A 23,243-nucleotide genomic window follows, 5' to 3' on the forward strand; every position below is an offset into this window, starting at 1 on the left:
CCTTCCTGGCAACGCCCAAATGCCCTGCTGCCATGCAGATAAACACTGGCAGCGGCAGCAAGTGCATGCCCACAGCCACCCCTTGTTCCTTCACACCTTGTATCAGCTGTAATCCAGTCCAGTCCAGTGCTGCCTGCTGAGCAGCACTGACCAACACTGCCTGGGCCCAGGCTTTTATCTCTGAGGCCCCATTATGATGTCAGAAAGCTGGCTCTGGCTCCTCAGGGCTCCACTATGACACGTGCAAAGTTCCGTCTGAACTTTATATAAGACGGTGCGGCTCAGTCAGTCACTCAGTGTTGCCTGAGAGGGCAACACTGCAACAGCCGGCCGCCAGGCTGTCTTTTTTTGCACAGCCAGTTGCCTCCAGGAGGCCACAAGAGGGAGACAAGGGACTGCAAAATGGAAAATAAGCATCCACCAACTTTACAGACAACTTCTCCTTGCTCCTACAACCTCCATCCTTGCACAGTTTGTTATTCTTCTAGGTAACATAGTAACAAATCCAAATTGCTGCTCTCTTTGTAGGCAAGCAAGGCTTTGTTGCAACTGCAATTCTTACTCCTTCTTGAAATGTAGGGACGACAGTACATTCCATCACATCCATCTAGTGTACACAGGTAGGTCCATTGTGGCGGGCGGGCGGCTTTAATGGCTGTTTGCTGTTCCCCTACTCCACTCCACTATTTGACTGTGGTGCTGCATCAATCAGTGGCTGGCTCAGGTGCAGCTCTTTAACTTACCTAAAAGGGAGGGCGGAGAGAAGACAAGGAAGGTGAATGAGCTGTTCCAATGTGAAATGCCGGAAACACAGACACACAGACGACACAAAACAAGAGGTGGCAATGTATTCATTAATTGCATTTAATCAATTAGCTCATTATCACTCATGCATTGTCCAACAGGTGTTGAAATAATGGGATTAAAAGGGGAGATCCCTTCAGAAAGACAGAAACAATGGCAAACACAAAAAACACTTTTGGAATCTGATTTTAGTCAACACATAAGGAAAGGGTGCACCGGTCCTGGAAATACTGCAATACCAGGTCAATGCGTGGAGTGGACAGAGCAAGCTCTATTTCCATCTCCCTGTTCTAAAAATCCATTTAATATATGGTCCCCAGATAGGGGACGTATCAGATATTAAACTGATAAGAACAGATACTACACTTGATCTTAGCCAAAAGGCCGAGAAGCGATAACCCGAACGGGCCGCGCGTTGCCCGAGCCTGCCCGATACTGCTGTTCAGCCCTTGCAGCGATTCAGCCTACTTCTAGGCAATTCCATGGGGCCCTGCAGGCTCACACACTCACAGCTACACGGGAGGTGAATAAAGGCCGGAGAGGAAGCCAGACAGGATTTGCTTCTTTTGCTTGCACCACAATGCAGTGCTGAAAGAGGAGGAATCTACATAAAAACGCCTTCCTGGCAACGCCCAAATGCCCTGCTGCCATGCAGATAAACACTGGCAGCGGCAGCAAGTGCATGCCCACAGCCACCCCTTGTTCCTTCACAACTTGTATCAGCTGTAATCCAGTCCAGTCCAGTGCTGCCTGCTGAGCAGCACTGACCAACACTGCCTGGGCCCAGGCTTTTATCTCTGAGGCCCCATTATGATGTCAGAAAGCTGGCTCTGGCTCCTCAGGGCTCCACTATGACACGTGCAAAGTTCCGTCTGAACTTTATATAAGACGGTGCGGCTCAGTCAGTCACTCAGTGTTGCCTGAGAGGGCAACACTGCAACAGCCGGCCGCCAGGCTGTCTTTTTTTGCACAGCTAGTTGCCTCCAGGAGGCCACAAGAGGGAGACAAGGGACTGCAAAATGGAAAATAAGCATCCACCAACTTTACAGACAACTTCTCCTTGCTCCTACAACCTCCATCCTTGCACAGTTTGTTATTCTTCTAGGTAACATAGTAACAAATCCAAATTGCTGCTCTCTTTGTAGGCAAGCAAGGCTTTGTTGCAACTGCAATTCTTACTCCTTCTTGAAATGTAGGGACGACAGTACATTCCATCACATCCATCTAGTGTACACAGGTAGGTCCATTGTGGCGGGCGGGCGGGCGGGCGGGCGGCTTTAATGGCTGTTTGCTGTTCCCCTACTCCACTCCACTATTTGACTGTGGTGCTGCATCAATCAGTGGCTGGCTCAGGTGCAGCTCTTTAACTTACCTAAAAGGGAGGGCGGAGAGAAGACAAGGAAGGTGAATGAGCTGTTCCAATGTGAAATGCCGGAAACACAGACACACAGACGACACAAAACAAGAGGTGGCAATGTATTCATTAATTGCATTTAATCAATTAGCTCATTATCACTCATGCATTGTCCAACAGGTGTTGAAATAATGGGATTAAAAGGGGAGATCCCTTCAGAAAGACAGAAACAATGGCAAACACAAAAAACACTTTTGGAATCTGATTTTAGTCAACACATAAGGAAAGGGTGCACCGGTCCTGGAAATACTGCAATACCAGGTCAATGCGTGGAGTGGACAGAGCAAGCTCTATTTCCATCTCCCTGTTCTAAAAATCCATTTAATATATGGTCCCCAGATAGGGGACGTATCAGATATTAAACTGATAAGAACAGATACTACACTTGATCTTAGCCAAAAGGCCGAGAAGCGATAACCCGAACGGGCCGCGCGTTGCCCGAGCCTGCCCGATACTGCTGTTCAGCCCTTGCAGCGATTCAGCCTACTTCTAGGCAATTCCATGGGGCCCTGCAGGCTCACACACTCACAGCTACACGGGAGGTGAATAAAGGCCGGAGAGGAAGCCAGACAGGATTTGCTTCTTTTGCTTGCACCACAATGCAGTGCTGAAAGAGGAGGAATCTACATAAAAACGCCTTCCTGGCAACGCCCAAATGCCCTGCTGCCATGCAGATAAACACTGGCAGCGGCAGCAAGTGCATGCCCACAGCCACCCCTTGTTCCTTCACACCTTGTATCAGCTGTAATCCAGTCCAGTCCAGTGCTGCCTGCTGAGCAGCACTGACCAACACTGCCTGGGCCCAGGCTTTTATCTCTGAGGCCCCATTATGATGTCAGAAAGCTGGCTCTGGCTCCTCAGGGCTCCACTATGACACGTGCAAAGTTCCGTCTGAACTTTATATAAGACGGTGCGGCTCAGTCAGTCACTCAGTGTTGCCTGAGAGGGCAACACTGCAACAGCCGGCCGCCAGGCTGTCTTTTTTTGCACAGCTAGTTGCCTCCAGGATGCCACAAGAGGGAGACAAGGGACTGCAAAATGGAAAATAAGCATCCACCAACTTTACAGACAACTTCTCCTTGCTCCTACAACCTCCATCCTTGCACAGTTTGTTATTCTTCTAGGTAACATAGTAACAAATCCAAATTGCTGCTCTCTTTGTAGGCAAGCAAGGCTTTGTTGCAACTGCAATTCTTACTCCTTCTTGAAATGTAGGGACGACAGTACATTCCATCACATCCATCTAGTGTACACAGGTAGGTCCATTGTGGCGGGCGGGCGGCTTTAATGGCTGTTTGCTGTTCCCCTACTCCACTCCACTATTTGACTGTGGTGCTGCATCAATCAGTGGCTGGCTCAGGTGCAGCTCTTTAACTTACCTAAAAGGGAGGGCGGAGAGAAGACAAGGAAGGTGAATGAGCTGTTCCAATGTGAAATGCCGGAAACACAGACACACAGACGACACAAAACAAGAGGTGGCAATGTATTCATTAATTGCATTTAATCAATTAGCTCATTATCACTCATGCATTGTCCAACAGGTGTTGAAATAATGGGATTAAAAGGGGAGATCCCTTCAGAAAGACAGAAACAATGGCAAACACAAAAAACACTTTTGGAATCTGATTTTAGTCAACACATAAGGAAAGGGTGCACCGGTCCTGGAAATACTGCAATACCAGGTCAATGCATGGAGTGGACAGAGCAAGCTCTATTTCCATCTCCCTGTTCTAAAAATCCATTTAATATATGGTCCCCAGATAGGGGACGTATCAGATATTAAACTGATAAGAACAGATCAGGTTTCCACTCAGATCCGTCTCGAGTTAAATTTTAAACTTCAAATTTAAAGACTTGATCATCATTATGAAAAACCAAAATATAATTTTTATTTCTCTTTTTTTTGTAAGTAAAATTAATAAAACAAACCATTTCTTACAGCGATTACACCTACCATATCCACAAGATGTTCTCGAAGATCTTGACCATCCCACTCCAAATTTACAATACACGCCAACCAGGTTGGCACTTTATATCTTTCAAGAAAATCGGATATATCTCCTCTTAGACAAGTTCGTACCCGCCTCCGAACCTTCTCAAAATTAATTTTCTCTCTTAATTCCTCTATGTCTTTTACTAATTTATCTCTTTCTGCTCTATTTTCATCTGAAACAACATTTTTTTCCACAATTTTTCTCCTTTTTGTTTCATCACTCCTTTTAACCTCAACGCTTTTCCATCCTCCTCCCACTTCCTGTGGCTTATCCTCTTTTCCTGAGGTAACTTTCTCTTCCTTTCTTTTAACTATCTGTTCCTTTCTTTTAACGGTCTTCTTACTCTCCTCCTTTACTTCACTTTTGCTTTTCTTTAAACAATTTTTAAACACATGCCCTTCTTCTCTACACATGTTACACACTTTACCCTTCTCACAATCATTGTACCTATGACCTTCTTGGAAACATTTTGTACAGAATATTTTCCCACAATTTTCCTTCACATGTCCATACTCTTTGCAATTATGGCAAAAAATCCCCATTCCAAAAAAATAGAGATTCCCACTTGCACTGCCAATTTTAAAGCGTGCTGGAGGAAGCAATAAGTTTCCAGCCTCTCCAACTGCCTTAATTTTACACAGGAATTTCCATTTGCCTGTCCAAAATCCAAAGGGATTAAAGACCTTACCCTTCTCCACCACCTCCTCACAGAACTTAGTGAGAAAACATATAATATCGTCTTTACACACATAGGGGGAAAACATTTTAACAATCACCAACTTTTTGCTAGGAGCAAAGTGTGGTGTTACAATCACACCAACCAGTCTTGGATCCTGCTTCTTCTCCTTCAAAGTGTCCAGAAAGTCCAGATAAATTTCCTCCGTACAAAAGGTGACATCGAAGCATCCTCTTCTTGGATAGTCCATTACAGACAATATCCATTGTCTCTCCAACTGGAAAAGACCAAGCAAGAGTACCTTTGTTAGGAATTCCAAGTCCCTGCTTTGTCCTCCAGATTCCTCCATCGTAAAACGAACAGCATTCCGAGTCCGCATGTAGTCAGGGATTTCCTCCATCCTGCCGCAAAAAAGCCAACGATATCCAACGAACTCCAACGATAATACCTTCAGCACCTAAATGCCAGGCAAGTGATCGCTCCCCGTTGCCCTGGACTAATCCTCTCCCCCAATAGCAGCAGAGGGGTTAAGTCTCTTGTAAAAGAGACGATCCCCCCAGGCCAAGGAAAAGGGTACCAGGGCACCTCCTGACCAAGAAACAAGGCAATACCCTAAAGTACTACACTTGATCTTAGCCAAAAGGCCGAGAAGCGATAACCCGAACGGGCCGCGCGTTGCCCGAGCCTGCCCGATACTGCTGTTCAGCCCTTGCAGCGATTCAGCCTACTTCTAGGCAATTCCATGGGGCCCTGCAGGCTCACACACTCACAGCTACACGGGAGGTGAATAAAGGCCGGAGAGGAAGCCAGACAGGATTTGCTTCTTTTGCTTGCACCACAATGCAGTGCTGAAAGAGGAGGAATCTACATAAAAACGCCTTCCTGGCAACGCCCAAATGCCCTGCTGCCATGCAGATAAACACTGGCAGCGGCAGCAAGTGCATGCCCACAGCCACCCCTTGTTCCTTCACACCTTGTATCAGCTGTAATCCAGTCCAGTCTAGTGCTGCCTGCTGAGCAGCACTGACCAACACTGCCTGGGCCCAGGCTTTTATCTCTGAGGCCCCATTATGATGTCAGAAAGCTGGCTCTGGCTCCTCAGGGCTCCACTATGACACGTGCAAAGTTCCGTCTGAACTTTATATAAGACGGTGCGGCTCAGTCAGTCACTCAGTGTTGCCTGAGAGGGCAACACTGCAACAGCCGGCCGCCAGGCTGTCTTTTTTTGCACAGCTAGTTGCCTCCAGGAGGCCACAAGAGGGAGACAAGGGACTGCAAAATGGAAAATAAGCATCCACCAACTTTACAGACAACTTCTCCTTGCTCCTACTGTCAGGTCCGTATTTCACACCGAATAACCACCTCTGTAAATTGAAAGCTGAAGGCATGCCTGGAGAGAAGTACACCACACAAATGTCTGAGGTACAGCTTCAATGTCAGCCAGGAGCAACTGAACTTTATTCAGAACAAAGAAACACACACAGAGAAGACACATGCCCCTCCCTATAAGTTTTCCTATACATTCTTCTGCACACTCCTCTTTGCATTCCAGGGGGCGGTGTCTTCCATAGGTGTGTCCGACATGAACAAAGAACTTGTTATATATATCAGTATATTACACAAAGAACTGAAATGTATATACATATGTGTGAGGATAATATTTTTCAGACAATATACATAGTAATGATCCCTGACAGTCCCCCCTAAAAATATTATTCTATCCCTGAGTCTTACCTAGCAACCTACCACTGACCACTCGAACCAGGCGGGTAGGGGTTTTGGATTTCTTCACCAGCTTGAGACGAGCTACTCCTGATGAGTAACCCCCCTTTGTACCTGGACTTCCAAGGTGTCGGAGTGGTCCTAACTTTCCCTATTCTCCTCTGGATACAGGATGGTTGTCTTGATATAATCTACAAACCACTGCTGGTTGTAATATATATATATTAATCCAGTCTACATTTTATTAATGGTAACAACTGTCGCACTGTCACTTACTGTCCTAATGGGACTTTACCCCTGCAGATATGACAGGTCATGGGCAGCACAGTGACCTTCACCTCACACCTTCACATAAAACTCCTCAGATTGTAATTTGCAGCACCGCGGCATATTTACACACATTATAATTATAAACCTCAGACATTATAAACAATAGGGCCTCAGCTAATAACATAATGCTATCACCAATCTCATGCTATCACCCTCAGGTCTCGGGTCCCATCAGTTCATTGCCAGTCCTGTACACCATCATCTTCTTCTTCTCCTGTCTTCTGCTCTTCACTGACTGTCACCCTCAGGGTAACCCACACAATTGTGGAGTCAGACTACGTTGGTGTCCAGTGGGGGAGTTATTATTACCCCCTCCTGGTCACTTATCAAAACACTTGATCCTGCTGTCGGATTCACTCAGGTCTTTGGTCTTTACTTTGCTGATGTCATCAGGACTTGGTTTGGTCCTTCTCATCTGTCCGACACCGTCTCCTTTGGTTTACGTCATCAGGCTGTACATAGCACCTCATGTTGTGAGCCTGGGGTGAGATCCCACGTAGGCGGATTAGTGGAGTTGTATTGTGACTATCAAACCCTCCGCATCTGTACTCTTCCTCTGGCAAGTTACTTGTCTGGGTGGCCGCTTAGAATTGTGACACTGCCGTCAGTTCATGATAAACGCGTTGTACTGGCTCAGGCTGTGCCTGCCGCATCTCAGTGATGGAGTTCATCGTGTTAAAAGTCTTTTAGTTCATATTTACTGGCAATTGCTGGGGACCCCCAACTCTTGTCAATTGTTAAAATAAATACTAATCTGGTGATAACATCATCCGCATACACTATAAACGTTGTTCTAAGTACATACTATAATGTCAGGCCCCTAAATGACATCAAACACCTTTATATAAGGAAAAACTTCTCTGTTACAATGGACAGGGCACCTAGAAGATGTGTAATTATTGGGTACATTTCATTTGCACTTGGTGATACTTTTTCAGCAGGATTTGTACCTTGATCTCAGCTGATTGCCTGGAACATCTCCACCTCACAGAAAGATACACAGATTCCACATGTTTATCTGACAAGCGTCTTAAACCTATTTTTCTTACTCTAATCTGGTTCGTTCTACCTGGGAAGGCCTCTCAAGGTCGGTTCTCTTCGTAGGAGGCGGGTATGATAAGGTTGGCACCGGTCTGCCAGGACTGTTCTGTAGGCAAATCAAACAGCTCTAACAGAATTTAGCAGCGACAGCTGTAAAACCTGGGACATACCAATTAGATCTTACCCAAATAATTAATTTGAAGAAAAACATTAACAAATAGCATCTTTACATCAAACGTTCACACTGGTCAGTAACTAAAACTTACAAACTGATTCTTCTTCTTTATATACATATCTATACATACACATATACACTGCACAGAATTCTCTGCTCTAAAATTTCCCTTTCACAACAAAAATAAAAAAATAAACAAATAAAAATGTTTTCTAATGGGAATATTCCACTTCTGTACCTTTTATCTGACGCATGACTCTAATAGTCCAATGCTAAGGCTGGTCCAGAACTTTACATAAAACTTAACCTCAGTATTTAATATTCCCACAACACTTCTTAAATACAATTATTAAACAAACTAACCTTGGGACAATGTCTAGAGAACTGCTGACATCTTATCATTGTACAAACACCAGGTCAATACTTGGGATAACATTGTTCCCCCCCGTCACTTACACACAAGGTCTGCAGTGGGAAAAATACAGGCCGGGCTTCAGGCCCACCGAGAACAGGTCTACACACATGAGCACTTTGTCATACACTTCTACCTCGGGTAGTTGTATGTTCTGCAGTCGCTGGGACGGGTAATCTGGCCGGGCTTCACAGGTACCTTTGCTGTTTTACCTATGTCATGCCGTGCGCACAACACGCCGGCTGCTACAAACCTAGTGGTGGCATTATTGTATCCAGGGACAAGCCAATTTACTGATACCTGGCCGCACATACCCTTGTTGTCAGTTCTGTCTTCTCTCGCTCTCTCAATTGGCTTACCCGATGATCCAATAAAGTTCCTACTACCAATGGGCCCATAATTGTGGGCGATGCCAAAAGCGTACCCAGAGTCAGTGTAAATGTCGGCCGTCTTACCTTCTGCCAGGTTACAAGCCTCAGCGAGCACCTCCAGCTCCGCTCCTTGAGATGAACAAGAAGGTGAGAGTGGTTTCTGGGTAATTTACCTGGTGCCTCGTATCCCGGCTTGTACATACTGTATAATAAAATCTCTTTATTACAAATTTACATTAAAAACCCATGTCACATATAGATAGAACATCTCAAAGGGGTGGCGTCTTAATCCTCTAAAATAAAACCAAATGTTATACACTTCCCCACACTCATCTGATAATCCAGAATACTTTGAGAATCTCACTTTTATCAGATTCTGCAAATACTTGATTAATACAAAAACAAATAAAAAGAAAACATTCCTAAAAACTTTACATCAAATTAACAATGTCCAGACAAGTTTTTTATTTTTTCCTTCTCCCCCATCTAAATCTGTAAAGACTCATCTGTGAGTGACGTCACCTCTGCCTCCTGTGTAAATTTGCTGGTGGGAGATGGTCTCTTACACATTTTTAGATCTCCTGAAACCAAATTAATTAACTCAAAACAAACCAAAATTGTACCTGATCAGTCCCTTCACCCTTCCCCCCTTTGTGGACTCTGCGAAAGTAATGTAGCAGAGTTCAAAACTACATCTCAACATAACACTAATTTAACCCCCTGTAATGTGCAACAGCCTGAAACAAAAATGACTTTTTCCTGACGAAAATACATTTGATCTTTACAATGACACAACTCATGTGTGAAATCAAAAACAAAACAATTGTAGTTAGTTATTCAATAAAACAAAAAATATTATCTCTGATAACATTAATTACTGCAAACCAATAAACTGTATATATAAATAGGGAACGGTGGGGGCACATACATTTTCAAAACCCCGTGTCTCACAGTATCTGTAGTTTAATACATCTGAATTAACATCAAAACACATGAAATCTGATCACATAAATATCGGAACGTTTATAAACAACAGCGCATGCGCAAAAGAGAAGAAATTTATTTCGGTTTGTAGACATTACTGATATATATATATATCAGCAGTGCATATTGAAATCCCTTTGTCTCATCAGCCCTGCAGACTGCACCCAGTCAGCCCCCCTCCTCCTCCTCCCAAACACAGCACACTACAGGGGAGAGGGAGGGGGGGTCACACACTCATTTCTCACAACTTCTCACAGCTTCTCACAATCTTAACACTTTCAATGCCGGCAAAACAACATACGTATCTGCAATCATTCATCACACCATTGTATAGGAATTATCTACGTTAATGTTTAACCATACATAGGAATTATCTACGTTAATGTTTAACCATACAATCTGTCGGCCACCATCTCTATATTATGATGACGTGTTGTTTCATCAGTGAACTAGACTGGAACTTCTGTAAATAGAAAAAAAACACTACAAATGACAAAATTAACAAGGTGATTATTTCATACTGATTTGGTTGGGCCGGGCGTGGCCACATCAGGGGTGGGTGGTGGGGGGCAGCCTCTCCCATTGGAAACACATTGCACAGCTGTGAAGGGGGGGGGGGTTCCCCACCCACAATGAGGACACACTCAACATGAGGTTACAGACACCATTACCGGGCGTCGGCTGGTCCTGTGTTTTCTAATACATATAACATACAATACCTTTCTTATTACTAACTTCCATTCACTTCACCAAATCATGAATAGGATCGGGTGATCCTGATGATTTGAATATGGACCGTAAACCATCCATTCTAACAGTCTATATTATACACGTAACTTATATAACAATTTTCGGTCTACAACTCTCTTGTCTGGCCACTATATTACTTACAATTTAATACACGACTTAACAGTTGTTTTTTTTTTCAGTTTATACACCCCGCATGCCTTATCACACGACTTATCAGTGTTTTTGTCTCACGTCTTATCACACGTCTTATCAGTGCATCATTGCACCCCGCGTGCCCGCGTCTCACGTCTTATCACACATGTACTTATGCCCGCGTGCCTATCCACGACTTATCACACATGTACTTATGCCCGCGTGCCCCTGTATAAGACAGGTTATAATACTATCCACGACTTATCACACATATATATTGTGCCCGCGTATTTTCTATCTAGTCCCTAATTACCCAGAGGATGGTTAGTCGGGCGCGACTAAGGTCTCACAGGTTTTTTACCTCACAGCGGAAAATATCACCTCTGTCGCCTGAGATAGTCCAGGAAATCAACAAAAGGGTTCTACAGATCGCTACAAGACTGTCCACTAACACAGATAAGACGAAGATTTATAAAATCAATTCGCTTACCGTGTTATTGCGGAGGTGATCAAATTCCTTCAGTGGGCAACTTTGAGTTATCTGTTTCACCCTGTGATTGTCGATTGTCCGGATTTTGATATTTCCTCGAGTGAGGTCCCATCTGGGGTGCCAAATGTCAGGTCCGTATTTCACACCGAATAACCACCTCTGTAAATTGAAAGCTGAAGGCATGCCTGGAGAGAAGTACACCACACAAATGTCTGAGGTACAGCTTCAATGTCAGCCAGGAGCAACTGAACTTTATTCAGAACAAAGAAACACACACAGAGAAGACACATGCCCCTCCCTATAAGTTTTCCTATACATTCTTCTGCACACTCCTCTTTGCATTCCAGGGGGCGGTGTCTTCCATAGGTGTGTCCGACATGAACAAAGAACTTGTTATATATATCAGTATATTACACAAAGAACTGAAATGTATATACATATGTGTGAGGATAATATTTTTCAGACAATATACATAGTAATGATCCCTGACACTACAACCTCCATCCTTGCACAGTTTGTTATTCTTCTAGGTAACATAGTAACAAATCCAAATTGCTGCTCTCTTTGTAGGCAAGCAAGGCTTTGTTGCAACTGCAATTCTTACTCCTTCTTGAAATGTAGGGACGACAGTACATTCCATCACATCCATCTAGTGTACACAGGTAGGTCCATTGTGGCGGGCGGGCGGGCGGGCGGCTTTAATGGCTGTTTGCTGTTCCCCTACTCCACTCCACTATTTGACTGTGGTGCTGCATCAATCAGTGGCTGGCTCAGGTGCAGCTCTTTAACTTACCTAAAAGGGAGGGCGGAGAGAAGACAAGGAAGGTGAATGAGCTGTTCCAATGTGAAATGCCGGAAACACAGACACACAGACGACACAAAACAAGAGGTGGCAATGTATTCATTAATTGCATTTAATCAATTAGCTCATTATCACTCATGCATTGTCCAACAGGTGTTGAAATAATGGGATTAAAAGGGGAGATCCCTTCAGAAAGACAGAAACAATGGCAAACACAAAAAACACTTTTGGAATCTGATTTTAGTCAACACATAAGGAAAGGGTGCACCGGTCCTGGAAATACTGCAATACCAGGTCAATGCGTGGAGTGGACAGAGCAAGCTCTATTTCCATCTCCCTGTTCTAAAAATCCATTTAATATATGGTCCCCAGATAGGGGACGTATCAGATATTAAACTGATAAGAACAGATACTACACTTGATCTTAGCCAAAAGGCCGAGAAGCGATAACCCGAACGGGCCGCGCGTTGCCCGAGCCTGCCCGATACTGCTGTTCAGCCCTTGCAGCGATTCAGCCTACTTCTAGGCAATTCCATGGGGCCCTGCAGGCTCACACACTCACAGCTACACGGGAGGTGAATAAAGGCCGGAGAGGAAGCCAGACAGGATTTGCTTCTTTTGCTTGCACCACAATGCAGTGCTGAAAGAGGAGGAATCTACATAAAAACGCCTTCCTGGCAACGCCCAAATGCCCTGCTGCCATGCAGATAAACACTGGCAGCGGCAGCAAGTGCATGCCCACAGCCACCCCTTGTTCCTTCACACCTTGTATCAGCTGTAATCCAGTCCAGTCCAGTGCTGCCTGCTGAGAAGCACTGACCAACACTGCCTGGGCCCAGGCTTTTATCTCTGAGGCCCCATTATGATGTCAGAAAGCTGGCTCTGGCTCCTCAGGGCTCCACTATGACACGTGCAAAGTTCCGTCTGAACTTTATATAAGACGGTGCGGCTCAGTCAGTCACTCAGTGTTGCCTGAGAGGGCAACACTGCAACAGCCGGCCGCCAGGCTGTCTTTTTTTTGCACAGCTAGTTGCCTCCAGGAGGCCACAAGAGGGAGACAAGGGACTGCAAAATGGAAAATAAGCATCCACCAACTTTACAGACAACTTCTCCTTGCTCCTACAACCTCCATCCTTGCACAGTTTGTTATTCTTCTAGGTAACATAGTAACAAATCCAAATCGCTGCTCTCTTTGTAGGCAAGCAAGGCTTTGTTGCAACTGCAATTCTTACTCCTTCTTGAAATGTAGGGACGACAGTACATTCCATCACATCCATCTAGTGTACACAGGTAGGTCCATTGTGGCGGGCGGGCGGGCGGGCGGCTTTAATGGCTGTTTGCTGTTCCCCTACTCCACTCCACTATTTGACTGTGGTGCTGCATCAATCAGTGGCTGGCTCAGGTGCAGCTCTTTAACTTACCTAAAAGGGAGGGCGGAGAGAAGACAAGGAAGGTGAATGAGCTGTTCCAATGTGAAATGCCGGAAACACAGACACACAGACGACACAAAACAAGAGGTGGCAATGTATTCATTAATTGCATTTAATCAATTAGCTCATTATCACTCATGCATTGTCCAACAGGTGTTGAAATAATGGGATTAAAAGGGGAGATCCCTTCAGAAAGACAGAAACAATGGCAAACACAAAAAACACTTTTGGAATCTGATTTTAGTCAACACATAAGGAAAGGGTGCACCGGTCCTGGAAATACTGCAATACCAGGTCAATGCGTGGAGTGGACAGAGCAAGCTCTATTTCCATCTCCCTGTTCTAAAAATCCATTTAATATATGGTCCCCAGATAGGGGACGTATCAGATATTAAACTGATAAGAACAGATACTACACTTGATCTTAGCCAAAAGGCCGAGAAGCGATAACCCGAACGGGCCGCGCGTTGCCCGAGCCTGCCCGATACTGCTGTTCAGCCCTTGCAGCGATTCAGCCTACTTCTAGGCAATTCCATGGGGCCCTGCAGGCTCACACACTCACAGCTACACGGGAGGTGAATAAAGGCCGGAGAGGAAGCCAGACAGGATTTGCTTCTTTTGCTTGCACCACAATGCAGTGCTGAAAGAGGAGGAATCTACATAAAAACGCCTTCCTGGCAACGCCCAAATGCCCTGCTGCCATGCAGATAAACACTGGCAGCGGCAGCAAGTGCATGCCCACAGCCACCCCTTGTTCCTTCACACCTTGTATCAGCTGTAATCCAGTCCAGTCCAGTGCTGCCTGCTGAGCAGCACTGACCAACACTGCCTGGGCCCAGGCTTTTATCTCTGAGGCCCCATTATGATGTCAGAAAGCTGGCTCTGGCTCCTCAGGGCTCCACTATGACACGTGCAAAGTTCCGTCTGAACTTTATATAAGACGGTGCGGCTCAGTCAGTCACTCAGTGTTGCCTGAGAGGGCAACACTGCAACAGCCGGCCGCCAGGCTGTCTTTTTTTGCACAGCTAGTTGCCTCCAGGAGGCCACAAGAGGGAGACAAGGGACTGCAAAATGGAAAATAAGCATCCACCAACTTTACAGACAACTTCTCCTTGCTCCTACAACCTCCATCCTTGCACAGTTTGTTATTCTTCTAGGTAACATAGTAACAAATCCAAATTGCTGCTCTCTTTGTAGGCAAGCAAGGCTTTGTTGCAACTGCAATTCTTACTCCTTCTTGAAATGTAGGGATGACAGTACATTCGATCACATCCATCTAGTGTACACAGGTAGGTCCATTGTGGCGGGCGGGCGGGCGGCTTTAATGGCTGTTTGCTGTTCCCCTACTCCACTCCACTATTTGACTGTGGTGCTGCATCAATCAGTGGCTGGCTCAGGTGCAGCTCTTTAACTTACCTAAAAGGGAGGGCGGAGAGAAGACAAGGAAGGTGAATGAGCTGTTCCAATGTGAAATGCCGGAAACACAGACACACAGACGACACAAAACAAGAGGTGGCAATGTATTCATTAATTGCATTTAATCAATTAGCTCATTATCACTCATGCATTGTCCAACAGGTGTTGAAATAATGGGATTAAAAGGGGAGATCCCTTCAGAAAGACAGAAACAATGGCAAACACAAAAAACACTTTTGGAATCTGATTTTAGTCAACACATAAGGAAAGGGTGCACCGGTCCTGGAAATACTGCAATACCAGGTCAATGCGTGGAGTGGACAGAGCAAGCTCTATTTCCATCTCCCTGTTCTAAAAATCCATTTAATATATGGTCCCCAGATAGGGGACGTATCAGATATTAAACTGATAAGAACAGATTTTTTTTTAAGTTGGCTACCCCTTTTCAGGGGTGTCAATGATTTATTTCATGATAAAAAATACAGTTTACAATAAAACCAACTTTTGTACAAATGAATAACAATAAAATCAATATTTCATTGCATTACATTACATAAAAGGGACATGGTGGCAAATCTTTATATGTTGGAGTTCCATTCTTTCACAAACCATTTATTAAGAAGGGTGGCATTTCTTTTTTTGTCTAATAAATAATAAATGTACATTTCGCTAAAACAAAGACCTAAAACATCATCAGTAGATAAAACATCGTGCTTAAAAATCAGGATGTTCCTGGCCTTCCATAGAGCTTCTTTGGCGCAATTCATCGTCTTCCACGCTATTATCTTTTGGCTCGCGGTTGGGCATCCAAATAGTCCATATAAAATATCTTCATAATTCAAGTCTTTCAGGTCTGCCATCTTTACCAAAAGAGGGAATATTTTTTTCCAAAATTCCTTCGCAAAATCACACGTCCAAAAAATGTGTCGAATCGTTTCCTCGGCCTGGCAGCCTTCCCTCGGGCAGACGGCAGACCTCGCGAGCCTCCTTCTGTATTGGAATGCCCGGCATGGAAGACATTGATGAATGCAGCTCCAGGCCAGGTCCATCTGTGTATTAAAAAGATAAAACACATTAATAATTTTGAAGATAAAAGCACTTCGTTCCTCATTAAAATTCTCAATCCTGCTGACCGTCTCACTTTCTCTTAGGTCTTTAATTAACTTTTTACTATTTTTCAGCTCATTTACATTTTTTCCCTTCAGGTTGAATAAGGTCACTATCTTTTCTAAAATCACATAGTTTATTGAGAGTTTAAAAGCGTAAGGTGAGGATAAAACAATGTTGAACCACCCAAACCTTCGCATTAAAAACCCTGTATTAAAACGTAAAAAATAGGACCAATAATGTTCTTTAAAAAGGGAGTTAAAACAGAAACTGAAGAACTTGATTAAAAGAAACCTGTTAAAATTCGGAAAATCTTTGCCACCCTTCGGTTTGGATTTCATCACAATCTCTCTTTTAAGTTTCTCCATTCTGGAACTCCAAAAGAAGGTAAAACATGCTTTAGTAATTTTTTGCAATAAAACCGTGGGGGGAGGGAAAACCATACTGAGATATAAAAGCAGGGGTAAAATGACCATTTTAATAATTAAAACTTTTCCCTCCATGGTAAGTTTTCTCATGTTCCACATACATATTTTTTGATTTACCTTCTGCGCCACCATGTCCCAACTGATAAAACCATTATCGCACTCACTGAAGGAGACACCTAAAATCGTAATATTATCTGACACAGGGACGGGTATGTCTCTAAAAGCCATGCTTCCTATATTTAAAATATTACTTTTGTCGAAGTTCACCTTAAAACCGGAAGCACAGCAATAAAACTCAATTTGTCTGAGGGTTCTCTGAAGCGACAGGGTGTCCCTGCAAAAAACCGCTACATCGTCCATGTACCCCACTGCTTTAGCCTCTACGCCGCCACCCCCGGGCAGGGGGACTCCACGTATTAACTTATCGCGGCGAATTGTACACAGTAGAGGCTCTAATGCGCAAATAAAAAGCAGTGGGGACAAGGGACACCCCTGCTTCACCCCTGAGTCTAAAATCACGTCCTGTGTCTTAAAACCATTCACTAAAATTTTGCTTGTGCAATCTTTATAAAAGGCTTTAAGTGATAATAAAAATACTTCAGGTATACCCATACGCTCTAAAACCTTAAAAAGATAAAAATGAGAGACACGGTCGAACGCCTTCTCGAAGTCTATAGATAAAATGGCTAATTTACCTCTTCTAGACCTCGTGTCCTCAATCACATCTTTTACCAGGTTAAGATTATCCCAGATGCTGCGGCCTGGCACCCCACACACCTGGTTAGAGTGTACAATGTGGGGTATTATGGCTTTTAATCTATTTGCGCACACTTTTGCCATTATTTTATAGTCGCTATTCAGAAGGGTTATTGGTCTCCAGTTCTTCAAAACTGCGATGTCACCTTTCTTATGTAGCAGGGAGACCTCACCCTTCCGCCAGGACTTAGGCAGCATCTTGGAATTAAAAACTTCATAAAAAAGGCTAAAAAGATCCTCTTTTAAAATGTCATAAAATTTGACATAAAACTCACTGGGTATACCGTCCGGTCCGGGAACTTTTCCGGCTTTAAAACTCTTTACCGTTTCTAAAACCTCCTGCTCCGTCAGCTCCTGTAATAAAAAATTCTGGGAGACAGGGTCTAAAACAGTAGTAATCTCCTTCAGTGAGTCACGCATAAAATTATGATCCACAGTTTTAACACTAAAAAGGTCAGCATAAAACTCATGAACTTTACTTAAAATACCCTGTACATCTGACACACCTTCAATATTTTTAATAATAGCCTTTTTATTGTTAATTTTTTTAAAAAAGTACCTGGAGCAGGTCTCATTCTCCTCCACATGCTGAATTTTGGAACGAAAAATGATTTCTTTGCCTTTCTGCTCCAGGCACTGAGCTATTTCTTTTTTTAAATTAGTGATGTCAGTTTTAACGTCAATTTCATTATCTCTCATCTTGTACAGGGTCTGCAGACGGGTGCTGAGAATTTTAAAAAAAGCATGTTTTTCTCTGGCTTTCGCCACGCTCTTTTTAATAAAAAAAACCTTTATTCTTTTTTTCATTTTCTCCCACCATGCACTGATGGGAGTACGCATGTCTCTCCCCCGCCTGCATTTTTGGTAAAATTCAATAAAATCAGTAAAAACCTGTGGATCATCTAAAAGGGAAACATTTAACTTCCAGGACTTCTTACACACCGGTTTATTAAAATCACGCTTTACATAAAATGATAAAAGCTTGTGATCTGAGAAAACATTAGTTAAAACTTCACAATTAAAAGGCAGTACATTCTCATTACAAAAAATAAAATCTATCCTGGAGCTACAGGTGGCGTTGCTCCAGGTAACGCCGGCTTCCTCTGGGCTGCTCCTATTACATTCTTTGTACAAATCTGTTAATTTAAAATCATTTACAATATCTTTGAGCAGTCCAGAGGTCTTATCGTAATTCCTACTTGTAGTACTGGTAAGCCGGCGTTCCCCCCTCAGGATACAGTTAAAATCACCTGCGAGGATAAAAGGCTCAGTTGTATTAATAAAAAGAGGTAACATTTCTAGCATCTCTGCTCTCTCATTTTTGTCAGGTGAGCCGTAAAAATTTAAAAACTGCCATTTTACGCCGTCAATAAAAGCTTTAACCAATAAAATACGTCCTGGAAGAATCTCTTGAATAAAATCAATAAAAACGTTTCCCTTAAAAAGAATGGCGACCCCTGCTGATCTGGACTCGTTAGATCCAGACCAGACTGATGGACCATACTTCCAATCCTCTTTGTATTTATGGTACTTCATTGCATGGGGAATGCCGCACTCCTGCAGGAAAAAAACAGAGGCTGCCAGGCCAGATAAAAAACTGAAGAGAGCAACCCTTCTGACTTTGGACTTGGCGCCCCTCACGTTGAGGGAGATCCCCTTTATTTCAGACATCGTGGAGTTTTAATTGTGTTAGTCTTGATTTTAAAAAATAAATAATCGTGTTACTTAAAATCAGACTTGGCCTCCACCAGCAATACCAGAAATCTCGCTTGAACTCATCTCCCCGCCCTCGTCTGACTCTAGCGAGAAAGGGGATGATTCAGGAGAGGAACTACCTTCCGTGAGCGTCGAGCCAACAGCCCTCATCTCGTATACAGGGAGTCCAGATTCACACAGCCTTACCTGGGTCTCTAACGGCTGACCATATAGGTCTGTATCGGGTGGGTCCCCCAAGGGCCCCGCCGCTCCCCCCTGAGGCCGTGCAGGCCGTGCAGGCCGTTCTAGAGGGGGAGGTTGCGCACATGGCGGGGTGTCGGTTGGCTCGGGGGGAACAGTGCCCACCCTCCTCACCAGTAACGACGAGGGGGCGGTCCTAGGAGGAGCCTCACTTTGCTTTACGGACGTATCCATTTGCTCCTCCCCTGTCACCCCCCTACCGGCACGCTCCTGTTTACCCTTTTTACGGGGACCCACTTTCAGCCAACCTTCCTCTTCAGACTCCGTATCTAGAGACCCAGGATTGGGAGCAGGCCCGGCATCCACTGAGCAACCAGCACTCTGGGATGCCTCAGTTATCTCACTGGCCTGCCCCTTCTCAGCCTTACGTTTGGCTTGGCGTTTTTCCTTCGCACTGGACTCCCTTCTCTCCTCTGAGGCTGTTGGCTGTGAGGTACCTGCTTTGGCTCCAACAGACCGTACCCTTGAAGCCCAGGTACCCCGCTGCTCCTTTGCAGCACTGGCTTGTTCCTCTCCCTGAGGGCGGGGCTGGTCCGCTGGTGGAGCACGTGGGGGCGCCCCGGGTTGCTCTTCTTCTCCGCTTCGGTACCTATGAGGACAAGAAAAATACAAGTGACCAGTTTTTTGACAAAAGTTGCATTTTTTTTCTTCTGTGCACTCCCTTATATTGTGCTCTTTGCTTCCACAGTTTCTGCAGGTGACATCGCAGTTAAAACTGGTATGTCCATAGGTACCACAAGCCCTGCAGAAGTTTGGCATCCCTGAGAAGTAGAGGTCGCCATTCACATTTCCAATTTTAAAACGAGCCGGTGGTAATCTCGTTTCTTGGGTGGAGGGGTCCTTAATCAGCGTAACTAAAAACTTCCATTTGGCGGTCCACACTCCACACTCGTTCATCACTTTCCCCAGGAGTTTGACATTTTTGAAGTAGGCAGCTAGAAATGCTGCCACTTCCATATCTCTCACATATGGGGAATACATTTTAATCACCACGAGTTTGGTTATTTCAAATTCATGCTCTACTACCTTGACTCCCGCTGCTACGAGTTCACCTTGTTTCCTCTCAGCTCGGTCCATAGCATCACGGAGTATTCCTTCTCCCATGAAGGTGACATCGTAGATTCCTCGCTTCGGGTAGTCCTGGATAGCCAAGAGCTCGTTCTTGTGGACCGCCAGCAGATCTTCCAAAATGGCGTGGACTAAAAATTTAATACCACGGGGACCGCCTCCACCCTCTGCCACGATAAATCGTGCAGAATTCTTAAGCCGGGCGTACACCGGCACCGCATCGGGTTCGCCTGCCATTAGCGTGGCCAGGTCGAACCGCACAGCTTTCGCTGCGCCCCTTGTCTTACGGAGACCAAGGGGCTGGGGGGGATCGCAACTCGTTGCTCAGGACTAAGCCTCTCTCCCAAATAGCAGCACGGGGGTGAAGTCCAGGCGAACCTGGACGATCCCCCGAGGCCGAGAGAGAGGGTACCTGAGCACCTTCTGACCAAAAACCTCCTGTATAAATACACTTGGTCTTAGCCAAAAGGCCGAGAAGCGATAACCCGAACGGGCCGCGCGTTGCCCGAGCCTGCCCGATACTGCTGTTCAGCCCTTGCAGCGATTCAGCCTACTTCTAGGCAATTCCATGGGGCCCTGCAGGCTCACACACTCACAGCTACACGGGAGGTGAATAAAGGCCGGAGAGGAAGCCAGACAGGATTTGCTTCTTTTGCTTGCACCACAATGCAGTGCTGAAAGAGGAGGAATCTACATAAAAACGCCTTCCTGGCAACGCCCAAATGCCCTGCTGCCATGCAGATAAACACTGGCAGCGGCAGCAAGTGCATGCCCACAGCCACCCCTTGTTCCTTCACACCTTGTATCAGCTGTAATCCAGTCCAGTCCAGTGCTGCCTGCTGAGCAGCACTGACCAACACTGCCTGGGCCCAGGCTTTTATCTCTGAGGCCCCATTATGATGTCAGAAAGCTGGCTCTGGCTCCTCAGGGCTCCACTATGACACGTGCAAAGTTCCGTCTGAACTTTATATAAGACGGTGCGGCTCAGTCAGTCACTCAGTGTTGCCTGAGAGGGCAACACTGCAACAGCCGGCCGCCAGGCTGTCTTTTTTTGCACAGCTAGTTGCCTCCAGGAGGCCACAAGAGGGAGACAAGGGACTGCAAAATGGAAAATAAGCATACACCAACTTTACAGACAACTTCTCCTTGCTCCTACAACCTCCATCCTTGCACAGTTTGTTATTCTTCTAGGTAACATAGTAACAAATCCAAATTGCTGCTCTCTTTGTAGGCAAGCAAGGCTTTGTTGCAACTGCAATTCTTACTCCTTCTTGAAATGTAGGGACGACAGTACATTCCATCACATCCATCTAGTGTACACAGGTAGGTCCATTGTGGCGGGCGGGCGGGCGGGCGGGCGGCTTTAATGGCTGTTTGCTGTTCCCCTACTCCACTCCACTATTTGACTGTGGTGCTGCATCAATCAGTGGCTGGCTCAGGTGCAGCTCTTTAACTTACCTAAAAGGGAGGGCGGAGAGAAGACAAGGAAGGTGAATGAGCTGTTCCAATGTGAAATGCCGGAAACACAGACACACAGACGACACAAAACAAGAGGTGGCAATGTATTCATTAATTGCATTTAATCAATTAGCTCATTATCACTCATGCATTGTCCAACAGGTGTTGAAATAATGGGATTAAAAGGGGAGATCCCTTCAGAAAGACAGAAACAATGGCAAACACAAAAAACACTTTTGGAATCAGATTTTAGTCAACACATAAGGAAAGGGTGCACCGGTCCTGGAAATACTGCAATACCAGGTCAATGCGTGGAGTGGACAGAGCAAGCTCTATTTCCATCTCCCTGTTCTAAAAATCCATTTAATATATGGTCCCCAGATAGGGGACGTATCAGATATTAAACTGATAAGAACAGATTTTTTGAGTTGACTACCCCAACAAAGGAGGTAACCGTTTATTTAAAATTTTTGACATAAAAAGGATTTACAAATTTTTTACATTTTTACAATAAATCAATAAATACACAGGGTTTACAACAATGGTATAATAATAAATACAAGTTATCAGATAAAATCACATAACTTATAAAAGGGCACTTGGTGGCATCAAATTATGGAACTCCATTCACTAAAAAACCATTTTCTACATAAAACAGGAGAGAGTTTTTTATCTAAAAGAAAATACTTGTGCATCTCACTTAAACAAATGGCTAAAACATCATCCACAGTTAAAACGTCATGTTTGAATAAAAGAATGTTTCTGGCCGCCCACAGAGCTGCTTTGACGCAGTTAGTGATCTTCCATGCCATCATTTTTCGGGTCTGTGTTGGGCATTCCAGACATCCATAAAAAACGCCATTGCTAGTAAATCTCTGTAGTCCTGTAATCTTCTGTGCCAAGGGGAGGATTCTTGACCACACCAATTGTGCGTAGTAGCACTGCCAGAAAAGGTGGTAGACTGTCTCATCATCTCTGCAACCTCCCCTTGGACACGCAGCCGAGTTGGTCAGTCCCCTTCGATGCTGGAATGCCCGGCATGGAAGACACTCGTGGGCACAACTCCAGGCCAGATCTTTCTGAGGATTAAAAAGATAATTAATATTTACCATTCTCCATATTTGTTTGCACTTTTGTTCACTAAAATTACTAATGGGGGCTACTAAAACATTTTCTTTTATCTTTTTTAAAACACTTTTACTATTTTGCACGTCTTCAATTCTCTTGCCTTTCAAGTTAAAAAGGTTCACAATTTTCTCTAAAATCTTGTACTGGTCAGGGAGGTTAAAAGCATACGGGGAGCTTAAAACCGTGGAGAACCATCCGTTCCTCCTCATAAAATAACCGGTGTTAAAACGGATAAAATATGACCAGTAGTGATCCTTAAAAACAGCGTTAAGACATGCAGTAAAAAATTTGATTAAAAGAAAGGTCTTTATGTCAGGGAAATCCTTACCACCCATTAGTTTTGGCATCATCACCTTCTCTCTCCTGAGTTTTTCCATTTTGGAGTTCCATAGAAATGTA

At 44.5% G+C, this 23,243-nt stretch overlaps 6 non-coding genes and 2 pseudogenes across 6 annotated transcripts; all 8 read right to left on the reverse strand.

The window, feature by feature from the left end:
• Positions 1-1,009: 1,009 nt before the first annotated feature.
• Positions 1,010-1,200, reverse strand: LOC142680471 (U2 spliceosomal RNA). Its single transcript, XR_012852954.1, has one exon. It is a non-coding gene; the product is annotated as a U2 spliceosomal RNA (small nuclear RNA).
• Positions 1,201-2,442: 1,242 nt separating this feature from the next.
• LOC142680472 (U2 spliceosomal RNA) lies at positions 2,443-2,633 on the reverse strand. Its single transcript, XR_012852955.1, has one exon. It is a non-coding gene; the product is annotated as a U2 spliceosomal RNA (small nuclear RNA).
• A 1,230-nt stretch (positions 2,634-3,863) lies between these two features.
• On the reverse strand, positions 3,864-4,048 carry LOC142681019 (U2 spliceosomal RNA). Its single transcript, XR_012853374.1, has one exon. It is a non-coding gene; the product is annotated as a U2 spliceosomal RNA (small nuclear RNA).
• A 1,356-nt stretch (positions 4,049-5,404) lies between these two features.
• Positions 5,405-5,544, reverse strand: LOC142681030 (U2 spliceosomal RNA; annotated as a pseudogene).
• A 6,810-nt stretch (positions 5,545-12,354) lies between these two features.
• LOC142680473 (U2 spliceosomal RNA) lies at positions 12,355-12,545 on the reverse strand. The gene has a single exon (XR_012852956.1). It is a non-coding gene; the product is annotated as a U2 spliceosomal RNA (small nuclear RNA).
• A 1,239-nt stretch (positions 12,546-13,784) lies between these two features.
• On the reverse strand, positions 13,785-13,975 carry LOC142680475 (U2 spliceosomal RNA). The gene has a single exon (XR_012852957.1). It is a non-coding gene; the product is annotated as a U2 spliceosomal RNA (small nuclear RNA).
• A 1,234-nt stretch (positions 13,976-15,209) lies between these two features.
• Positions 15,210-15,378, reverse strand: LOC142680996 (U2 spliceosomal RNA; annotated as a pseudogene).
• Positions 15,379-21,982: 6,604 nt separating this feature from the next.
• Positions 21,983-22,169, reverse strand: LOC142680959 (U2 spliceosomal RNA). Its single transcript, XR_012853347.1, has one exon. It is a non-coding gene; the product is annotated as a U2 spliceosomal RNA (small nuclear RNA).
• Between the last annotated feature and the right edge of the window lie 1,074 nt (positions 22,170-23,243).

The sequence above is a fragment of the Rhinoderma darwinii genome (genome assembly GCF_050947455.1).
Source record: "Rhinoderma darwinii isolate aRhiDar2 chromosome 2 unlocalized genomic scaffold, aRhiDar2.hap1 SUPER_2_unloc_56, whole genome shotgun sequence".
Classification (NCBI taxonomy): domain Eukaryota; kingdom Metazoa; phylum Chordata; class Amphibia; order Anura; family Rhinodermatidae; genus Rhinoderma; species Rhinoderma darwinii.